Source organism: Pan troglodytes, chromosome 17 (genome assembly GCF_028858775.2).
Source record: "Pan troglodytes isolate AG18354 chromosome 17, NHGRI_mPanTro3-v2.0_pri, whole genome shotgun sequence".
Lineage (NCBI taxonomy): Eukaryota > Metazoa > Chordata > Mammalia > Primates > Hominidae > Pan > Pan troglodytes.
In genome coordinates, this window is record NC_072415.2 from 25,779,379 (window position 1) to 25,789,655 (window position 10,277).

The following is a 10,277-nucleotide window of genomic DNA, read 5'->3' on the forward strand; positions in this document are numbered from 1 at the left end:
TCTTTCTTGACTACAATGGAATAAAACTAGAAATCAACCAGAGTTAGTTTGGAAACTGTACATGGAAATTAAGCCACATGCTCCTAATGATCATTGTGTCAATGAAAAAATTTTAAAATGTGTTAATATAAAAATGAAAACACAACATATGAAAACTTTTGGGATACAGAAGAAACAGTACTAAGAGGGAAGTTTATGGCCATAAACACCTACATTAAAAAAGTAGAAAGACTTCAAATAAACAACCTAACGATGCACCCCAAGGAGCTAGAAAAGCAAGAACAAATAAAACCCAAAATTAGTAGAAGGAAAGAAATAATAAAAATCAGAGCAGAAATAAATAACATTGAGACTACAAAGCAACACAATAGAACAAAAAAAATGAAAAGTTGATGTTTTGAAAAGATAAACAAAATTGACAAACCTGTAACTAGACTAAGGAAAAAGAGAAGACTCAAACAAAAGCAGGAACAAAAAGGAGACATTACAACTGACACTACAGAAATAGAAAGTATTACCAGAGATGATTATGAACAATTACATAGAAACAAATTGGAACACCTAGAAGAAATGTATAAGTTATTGGAAGCATATAACCTTCAAAGATTGAACTATGAAGAAATAGAAAGCCTGAACAGACTAACAACAAGTAAAAATATCAAAGTAGTGATAAAAAAAGGTCTCCCATCAATGGAAAGTCCAGAACCAAATGGCTTCACAGCTGAATTCTACCTTAGCCAAAAGGCTAAGAAGCAATTCCACTGCTGAATTTTATCAAACATTTAGAGAATTAATGCCAATCCTACTCAAACTATTTCAAAAAATTGAAGAGAAGAAAATAGTTCCAAAATTGTTCTATGACACCAGCATTACGCTGATACCAAAGCCAGGCAAGGACAAACACAAAAAAGAAAAAAGAAAACACAAAAAAGAAAACTACAGGCCAAAATCCTTGACAAACATAGATACAGAAATCCTCAACAAAATACTAGCAAACAGAATTCAACAACACATTAAAAATATCATTCATCATGACCAAGTGGGATTCATCCCAGGAATGCAATGATGGTGGAAAATATGCAAATTCAGTTAATGTGATACATCACATTAACATAATCAAGGACAAAACCATAAAACCAATTTAATAGATGCTGAAAAACATCCAATAAAATTCAATATTCTTTCATGATAAAAACTCTGAACAAATCAGGTATAGAAGGAACATACATCAACATGATAAAGACCATATATGACAAGCCCACAACTAATAATATACTGAATGAGGAAAAATTTAAAACCTTTTCTCTAAGATCAAGAATAAGACAAGGATGCCCACTTTCACCATTTGTATTCGACATAGTACTGGAAGTCCTAGTCAGAACAATTAAGCAACAGAAAGAAATAAAGAGCATCCAAATTGAAAAGGAAGGAGTCAAATTATTCTTGTTTGCAGACAACATAATTTTATATTTTAAAAAACCTAAAGCCTCCACTAAAAATTGTTATAACTGATAAACAAATTCAGTAAAGTTGAAGGATGCAAAATGAAAATACAAAAATCAGTGTGATTTGTATATGCCAACAGCTAACAATAGAAAAACTCAAAAAGGCAATCACATTTACAATAGCTACAAATATTTAAATACCTAGGAATTAATTTAACCACAGGAGTGAACAATCTCTACAAATAAAATTATAAAACACTCATGAAAAAAGTCAAGTAGGACATTAAAAAAGGTCCTATGCTCATGGACTAGAAGAATTAATATTATTAACATATCTATACTACCCAAGGCAATCTATAGATTCAGTGCAATCTCTGTGAAAGTACAAATGACATTCTTTACAGAAATAGAAAAAACAATCTTAAAAATTGTATGGAGCTACAAAAGCCCCAAATAGCCAAAGCAATCCTGAGCAAAAGGAATTAAACTGGAAGCACTGTACTACATGCCTTCAAAATATACCCTGAAGCCATAATGACCAATACTTCGTAGTGCTGGCTTAAAAACAGATATATAGACCAATGGAAAAGAATAGATAACTTAAAAATAAATCCACACATTTACCACCAACTCATTTTTGACAAAGGCACCAAGAAAATGCATTGGGGGAAAACAGTCTTTTCTTCAGTCATTTGAATAGCGTTAGAAAAGCTGGATAACCATATGCAGGAGAATGAAACTAGACCCCTAAACTAGATCTCTCACCATATTCAAAAGTCAAGTCAAATTAATGTGGGTTAAAGACTTAAATCTAAGATCTAAAACTATAAAACCACTAGAAAAAACATTGGGGAAATGCTTCAGGATGTTAGTCTGGACAAATATTTTTGGAGTAAGACCTCTAAAGCACTGGAACAAAAACAAAAATAGAGAAATGAGATTACATCAAGCAAAAAAGCTTCTGCACAGCAAAGGAAACAATCAATAGACTGAAGACAACTAACAGCATGGAAGAAAATATTTGCAAGCCATTCATCTGCCAAGGGATTAATAATCAGGATACACAGGTAACTCAAACAACTGAACACCAAAAATTAAATAACCCGATTAAAAGCTAGAAATAATCTGAATAGAAATTTCTCAAGAGAAAACATACAAATGGCCAATAAAGGCTGGCTGTGGTGACTCACACCTGTAATCCCAGCACTTTGGGAGGCTGAGGCAGAAGGATAGCATGAAGCCAGGAGTTTGAGAGTAGCCTGGGCAACATAGCAAGACCTCATCTCTACAAAAAAATTTAAAACATTAGCTGGATGTGGTGGCATGCACCTGTAGTCCTAGCTTCTCAGGAGGCTGAGACAGGAAGAGCCCCTGAACTTAGGAGATGGAGACTGCAGTGAGCTATGATTGTGCCACTGCACTTCAACCCGAAGAGCAAGACCCTGTCTCAAAACAAAACAAAACAAAAGAAACAAACAAAAACAAACCAAACAAAAAAATGACCCATAGGTATATGAAAGAATGGTCACTAATCAGGGAAATGCAAATCAAAATCAGCAAGGATATGGCGAAAGGGGAAATCTTATACACTGTTGGAGGGAATGTAAATTGGTACAACTATTGTTAGTTGAAGTATAGAGGTTCCTCAAAAAACTAAAAACAGAACTACCATATGATCCAGCAGTGTAACTGCTTGATATATATCCAAAAGAAAGGAAATCAGCATATTTGAAGCAATATCTACACTCTCATGTATATTGCAGCATTATTCACAATAGTCAAGACATAGAATCAACCTAAGTGTCCATCAGTGGATAAATGAATAAAGAAAATGTGGTGTATGTATGCAATGAAATGTTATTCAGTGATTAAAAAAAATGAAATTTCGCTATTTAAAGCAAGACTGATGGAACTGGAAGGTATTATGTTAAATGAAATTAGCCAGTCACAGAAAGACACATATTACATGTTTTTACTCATATGTGGGAGCTTTTTTAGCTTTTTTAGCTCCCACATAATAGTAAAAAAAGTTGAAAAGTTGAAAAAAAGTTGATCTCATGGAGGTAGAGAGTAGAATGATGGTTACCAGTGGCTGGGAAAGTTAGGAGGAGTGCAGGGGTGAAGAAAAGTTGGTTAATGGGTATAAAAACAGTCAGTTCGAAGTCATTTCTAGTGTTCAATAGCATAGTAGAGTGACTATAGTTAACAATAATTTATTGTATATTTCAAAGTAGCTAGAAGAGTTGGAATATTCCCAAGACAAAGTAATTTCAATGTTTGAGGTGATGGATACCCCAATTATTCTGATTTGATAATTATTTTATGCATGTATCAAAATGTCACATGAAATCCAGAAATAATATGTACAATCATTATGTATCAATAAAAACATATATTTATTGGATGAGTAAATGAGTTAACTAATACAATCTTTAATTCATTTATTTATTCACATTAAATTAATCTCCAAAACCCACGGTTAGATGCAGTAACCAATTTAATTCTTATTTCTTTATAAAGCGTGTACTACAGTGTGCCTATTTTACAGTTTTGAAAATTGAGATGTACAGAAGTTAAGTAACTTGTCCAAAGTCATCCCTCTAACAAACAGTGAGATCAGAATATAAGGAAAGCATTCTGCAGCTTGCAATCTGTGACCACAGCTTTATTGTGGGACTGTGGGGGTTGGGGGAGCCTGGACAGGAGAGTAGGAGGCACCAGGAGGATGGCTAGAAAGCAAAGTCCTAATTCTTTCCTTTACAGGGCCTCTGACCTTTCCCTACCTTATTGTCCTCACTTGTCCATGTGGACAACATTCTCCCTATTTGCTGGGTTATAGTGAGGATTGGATTTAAAAGTCAAATAGAAATCTCTAAAGTCCTATGCAAAACATATGTGAAATTAGTATTTAGAGGAAGGTGATTATAAATTGGCCAAGAAGAAAGTATTTTTGAAATGCTGGGTAAATGCAGATGCAGAGGTTTGGGATGGAGAGGTTACCTTCTCTCAGAGTAAATAGAACTGAGGAACCCAAGGGCTTCAGGGAGCTTCAGATTTCTCTGGAAATCTTGGTCAGAGTCAGGGGAACTGGAAGTAAGATGTGGGAGGAAGAGCAATTACAAAAAAAACAGATGGAATGGCATTTGCAAAATGTATATATGTACATAGAGATCATAAATGTTAATTCGCCTTAGGAGCATTTGATCAATGCTATTTTGTATTTTTCTAATAAGCTTTAAAGTACATATTAGTAATTTAAATACTTATTGGAGGATGTTTATAGTTACAGAACAATATTTTCTGTTTGCTATTCCTTTTGCCCTGTCTCTTGAATATATCTCAGTGTTCCTTTCAAATATAAGATAAAGTTAAAAGGTTTTTTTAATCATCTAATTAAGGATGAAAGATTAGCTAACTGAATTATAAAGGGGCTGATCTCTCTCCATTCCCCACCCCATCCTCCTGCTTCTTTTATAAGTGAATTAACATGCAATTTAAATTGAATGAATTATAGCCTATCAGAAGATATAATTTAATAGCTCCTGGAACAAAAACCAGTAGGGAAATAAGCTTAACTGAAGTTAAAGTTGCCTTAAAATGTAGTTTGAAATTGGATTTTGAATTACTTAATATATAAATTCCAGAGTTCTGAAGCATGATATATTTTGGTTCTGATTGTTTTTATGTTCTTTGTGTGAAAATTTGACACATTTCTAAACTATATAATTTGATTGTAACAATAACTGTATTGATTTTAATAGTTTATAATTAACCATCTATAGGTATAAAATGCTAGAGCTGAGGGAGCTTTCAGCATAGTATTTCTGAGAGTTCTTCAGAAGCCTAGTCTTGTAAGATGCACTGAAAATCAAAATTATTCTTCAGGTAATCAAGTTGAAAAATACTGCACACAGTGACCCACTCTCAGAAACTTGCAATGGGCATGAACTTATTAAAGACTCTGATAAGTTTTCAACAACAAAAACCTATCAGTTTTTGTTCAACTGTTGTTCCAATATACTTCACCACAGAGCCCTTCTGGACAAACAGCTATTAGTGACTTTGTAATATTTAGTCCCAGGTCAAGTGACTTGCCCAGGGATACAGAAATGCAAAAATCCTGATTCTACAGCTAGCTAATGTTCTCACCCCAAAGAAAAAATATATATCATTATTATAGCCTATTTTCAGAGAACACATGCTTACTACTAGTGATTGTCTTAAAAATGTTCATAATCATCTGTTTAATAACCTGTTCTAAATGTTGCTGGTTATTAATATCAAGTTCTTCAATCTGTAGTTACTACTTTTTTTTTCTCTTCTAAATCAGATTTTATTAATATTTCTGATCCACTATGACATCTATGTAGTTACTACTTTTTGAAACCAAAGACATTTGCCAATCTTTAATTCAAAAAAATTTGTCTTGGTTTCCCAAATATATTGATAATCGTTTTATAAACATGTATTCAAGTTTCATATGATATAATTGTTCTGATTTGGTTATTTGAAATTCTTGAAAGCAACAAGTTATTCTCTTACAATTACCTTATATATCTTAAGTTTACTTTTCCCTTTAACCATTATTTTGACTTTTCAATTCTTCTCCTTCTTAAAGTAAAATAAATGGAATATTACTTTAATTTTTGCTTATGGCCAGCTCTATACAACAACATTAGTGGTATGTAATTTAATCCAATATGTAATACTTATATATTGGCTTTTGGAGCTTTAGATTTAAAACATTAAATCTAGGAAAACTTTAGGAAATTTTGCTCATCATATGCCCATAATTTAAATTTAATCCTGGAGTATTTCTAGAATTTCTCTGAAAATTAACTCATGTATTTGGATTAATTTCTGATTAATTCAAACATTACTGCCTGTACCCACCGACAAAGAGGAAAACTGATATAATACTGAATGTCATCACCTGGTTTAAAAACGGGAACTATCTTTTATATAAGCAGTAGTTGGTCCATATCCATGATACTCATGAAATTCTTAAGATAAAACTTCCCTAAAGGCACACCAGAGTGTAGTCTACAGGCCTGGCAATATAAAATAAGAGAGTTTGAAGGAAACAGCCTCAAATGACATTTATTAGGGTGAATTTATGAACGGAGGGAAATTCAATGGAGGGAAATACAATGTAAAATTCTGCAGCTTTGAGGGGGCACAGTATGTATAACAGATTCAGAATGTTCCCCCTGTGTTGGGAATAGCATAGGAACAGTTAGTATACTATTTATTGATTGATGGTTAATCAATGGGCAAACTTTTCCTACAGAAAAGTTAAGAGCTTGACATCATGGAGGGCTCCATTCTGTGTGAAGTGATGAGGCAAGAAAGTGAGGGAGACTGGTAAACCCACAAAAGAAGCTGGTGGAAGAGTGGGGAAGACAATGGGTGTAGGATGTAGACTCAGCTTTCAACTAGCAATTGCTTGAGATCTATGGACTCTGAGGTGTGATGGAAGGCACGACACTAACTCCAGGTAGCATAACTACACTGATAAATAACATTTCCTGAGATTCTGCTATGTCCGGGTATTTTCAATTAGAATTTAGTTTGATCATCAGTACAGCCACAATCAATATTATAATTACTGTCTTGTATAAATGTGAAAACTAAGGCTTAAGGAGTTAAGAAATTTGTTGAAGTTCCTGGAAAGTGTCAGGGCCAGACTTTACGTCTGAGTCTGTTGAGTTATGAGTTCAGGACCTTGGCCAGGTCCTGGCTATACTGTCTACCAATAGAAGTGTCCAGGCAAGCAGTTGATGCTGATGTCCAGGATATCTGAATAGAAAATTAGTACATCAGAATAAACATTTGGGAGAACACTTACTCAGCCCCACGTTCTGACCTTTAAGGTTTGGTGTGAAGAGCCATGGCTGTAATGAATTAAATATAATCCTTGTTTTAGGGAGGTCTCAGTCTAGTGTGTTTAAGACAAGTCCTTCCAAAGCATTTTGACAGCTGCAGAGAGGACATGAAGCACTGGAATTTGAATGCTTGCTGCCAGGTGTGTACTTCTCAGATCCCCACATCCTTCACTGCTTCCTACTGTTATTTGATTCACCCATTTTCAATATGTGCTGGACCCCTAAGACATTTCAGTTGATAACTTTAGTTCAGAATTTGTTGCACAGGGGAGAGAGGGGGCAGTGTTCAAGTAGTTGCACTTTTAGTGAGGCGATGAGTACATAAGTAAAAAAAAAAGTAACATCATTTATAAATTTGGTATTTAGAAATATTTTCTTTCTACCTAATTAAGTATAATCTTCCTCCCTGTTTTAGTAAAACTCAGGCATTCTTTCATTTATTTAAATTATGACCATGTGATAGTATAGTGTCTTATTTATATATTTGCTTTTGGCTAAAAAGTTTGTAATTGTATCTTTATTGAAAAAGTGTTTCATACTTACAAAATAAGAAAAGGAAAAAAATTACCCTTAACCCTATTGTTACGGGGAAACACTGTTCCTGTTAACTTCTGGGGTTTTATGTACAAGTATACACATTTCTACATTTTTTTCCCAAAGTGAGACATTCTATATATGCTATTTGTAACTTATTTTTTTCCACTTAGCAGTATGTCATAAATGTTTTTTGTATCATTAAGCATATTAATTTTTGACTTACATAGACTTTGTTGAAAGGATATGTCATATTTATTTAATTAAATTTCCATTGAAGAACATTTATTGACCTTATATTAATAATTTTTATTTACTTTTAAATTGAAATTTACAAGGAAATACCCAATGTTCATTTTCTGATTGTTAAGAATGAGTTAAGTTTCTCCATGTTTCTTAATGTTGTCAGTGCTGATGACTTGAACAGAGCCACTTACAACTTCCTGTTAATGTTTCTGAGATGAGAGACACTGAAGAAGATCCATTTTAACTAACCCTTGACAGAGGATGCAAAGTAAATGAAGAAATGATTCATGTGACTCTAAACCTGAGACCTGACTTGCTTCTCTTGCTTGGCACTAGGTGGCACTTTAGCTGTTGAAAAGAAATGTCAGATAATCTTTAGAAATGGAAGTTATTTAGGCTTGATTTCTGCCTAACCTTTCCAGTGATAATTACTTAGGTTCTTTCTGCTTTTTAAAATGTTTCTCCTGTATGATTACCCTTTTGCAGTACCATTTGGCAGGTTTCATCAGACAGAAACAGTTCTGCCTTATTTTGTCCACTTTTAAACCTTCAAAATATTAGTTTTCCTCTCCCTCCTACTGGTTAGTCTCAAGTAAAATGCAAAACCAAAACCCAAAATAAACAAATGGAAGCTAACCAACTAACTAACCAAACAAACAATCTGGATTAAAAGTGCGATAGAATCTTAACTTTGAGGAGTCTCAATTCAGATATAGCACCCAGCATAAATAAATAAAATTTTTAGTTTTTCATGAAATAATGGCACATTAACTTTCAAAAACCATGCTTATAACTTACTCAAGTGTTGATGATGTGTGGGAAAGTGTTGAATCCTGGCTGAATTTTTTTCTGCCATCTTGTTAAGTGCCATACTCCCAGAATATGTTTGCATATACAAAGAAGAAAGCTTATTTTAGGAACACAATAAAAAGGCACATCCTACATTAAATTCATTTGATTGCCACAAGCGATTAATTTCTTGAATTATTAGATGATTAGAATTATGATGTTGAGTTTTCTTTTCAAAAGAGCAGATTATTGGAAGTTCACCCATGCATTAATAGGTTAATTTTGACTTTGATAGACACAACAATTCCCCAAACAGCCTGCTTGCTTCTCTTGTTAACACAACTAAATTCATTCTATTTTTTTAGGAAAATGAGTGTCTTTGTACTTAGTTTTATCATTTTTTCAAATTCAGCATATTTTCCAAGGATAAAGCCCCATAAATGAAATTACCAGCTCAAAAGGCATGCACATTTTAAAAGATATTAGTACATATCACCAAATTGATTTTGAAACAGGTCAACAGGCTGTTAATATGGAAGGGCCACAAATTTGTTCTCCCATGATAAATTCTTACTTTAATTATGTTTTAGTTACTCACAACATCACCATTTTAGAGATGCCTGAAGAGTTTTCTCTTTTAATACTGATTTATGAGATAGACTCCTTTCTTTCAAAGAAAATTAAACCTCTTTACTTTGTGCAACTTGTAACTTTTAATGTGACTGTTGGAAATAAATTACAAGGATTTGCTAGCCCCAGTTGCTAGTTTTCTTGCTCTCTTGGGATATATGCCACATGGACCCACTGATTTTAAAGTTGTATGATATTTTGCAAACATCCATGAAGACTTTTTTTGCAAGTATTTTCTTAATGTTGCCTCCTATGAGTTAAATAGCAGACTTGGAATAATATTGAGATCAGTTCTTTAAGTTGATTTAGTCTGTTTTTATTTCTTATTTAATTTGAGAACTTGAGAGTCAGACATTATTCTTGGTTTTCCAATAATCTTTCTGGATGAGCTCTGAAGTTGGCATCTATGATACCTAATAAAAAATCTGGGTTATTCTTTTGATGCTTTTGAAGCATTTCTAAAGAATATCCTAACAGGATGCTACATACTGAAAATAAGAAAAGATGCAGCAGGCTAGTTAGAATATTTATTTATTTATTTAGTGAGACGAAGTTTCACTCACATCACCCAGGGTAGAGTGCAATGGTGTAATCTTGGCTCACTACAACCTTCACAATTCTCCTGTCTCAGCCTCCCGAGTAGCTGGGATGACAGAGACCTGCCATCACGTCCGTCTAATTTTCGTATTTTTAGTAGAGATGGGGTTTCACCATGTTGGCCAGGCTAGCTTTGAACTCCTGACCTCAG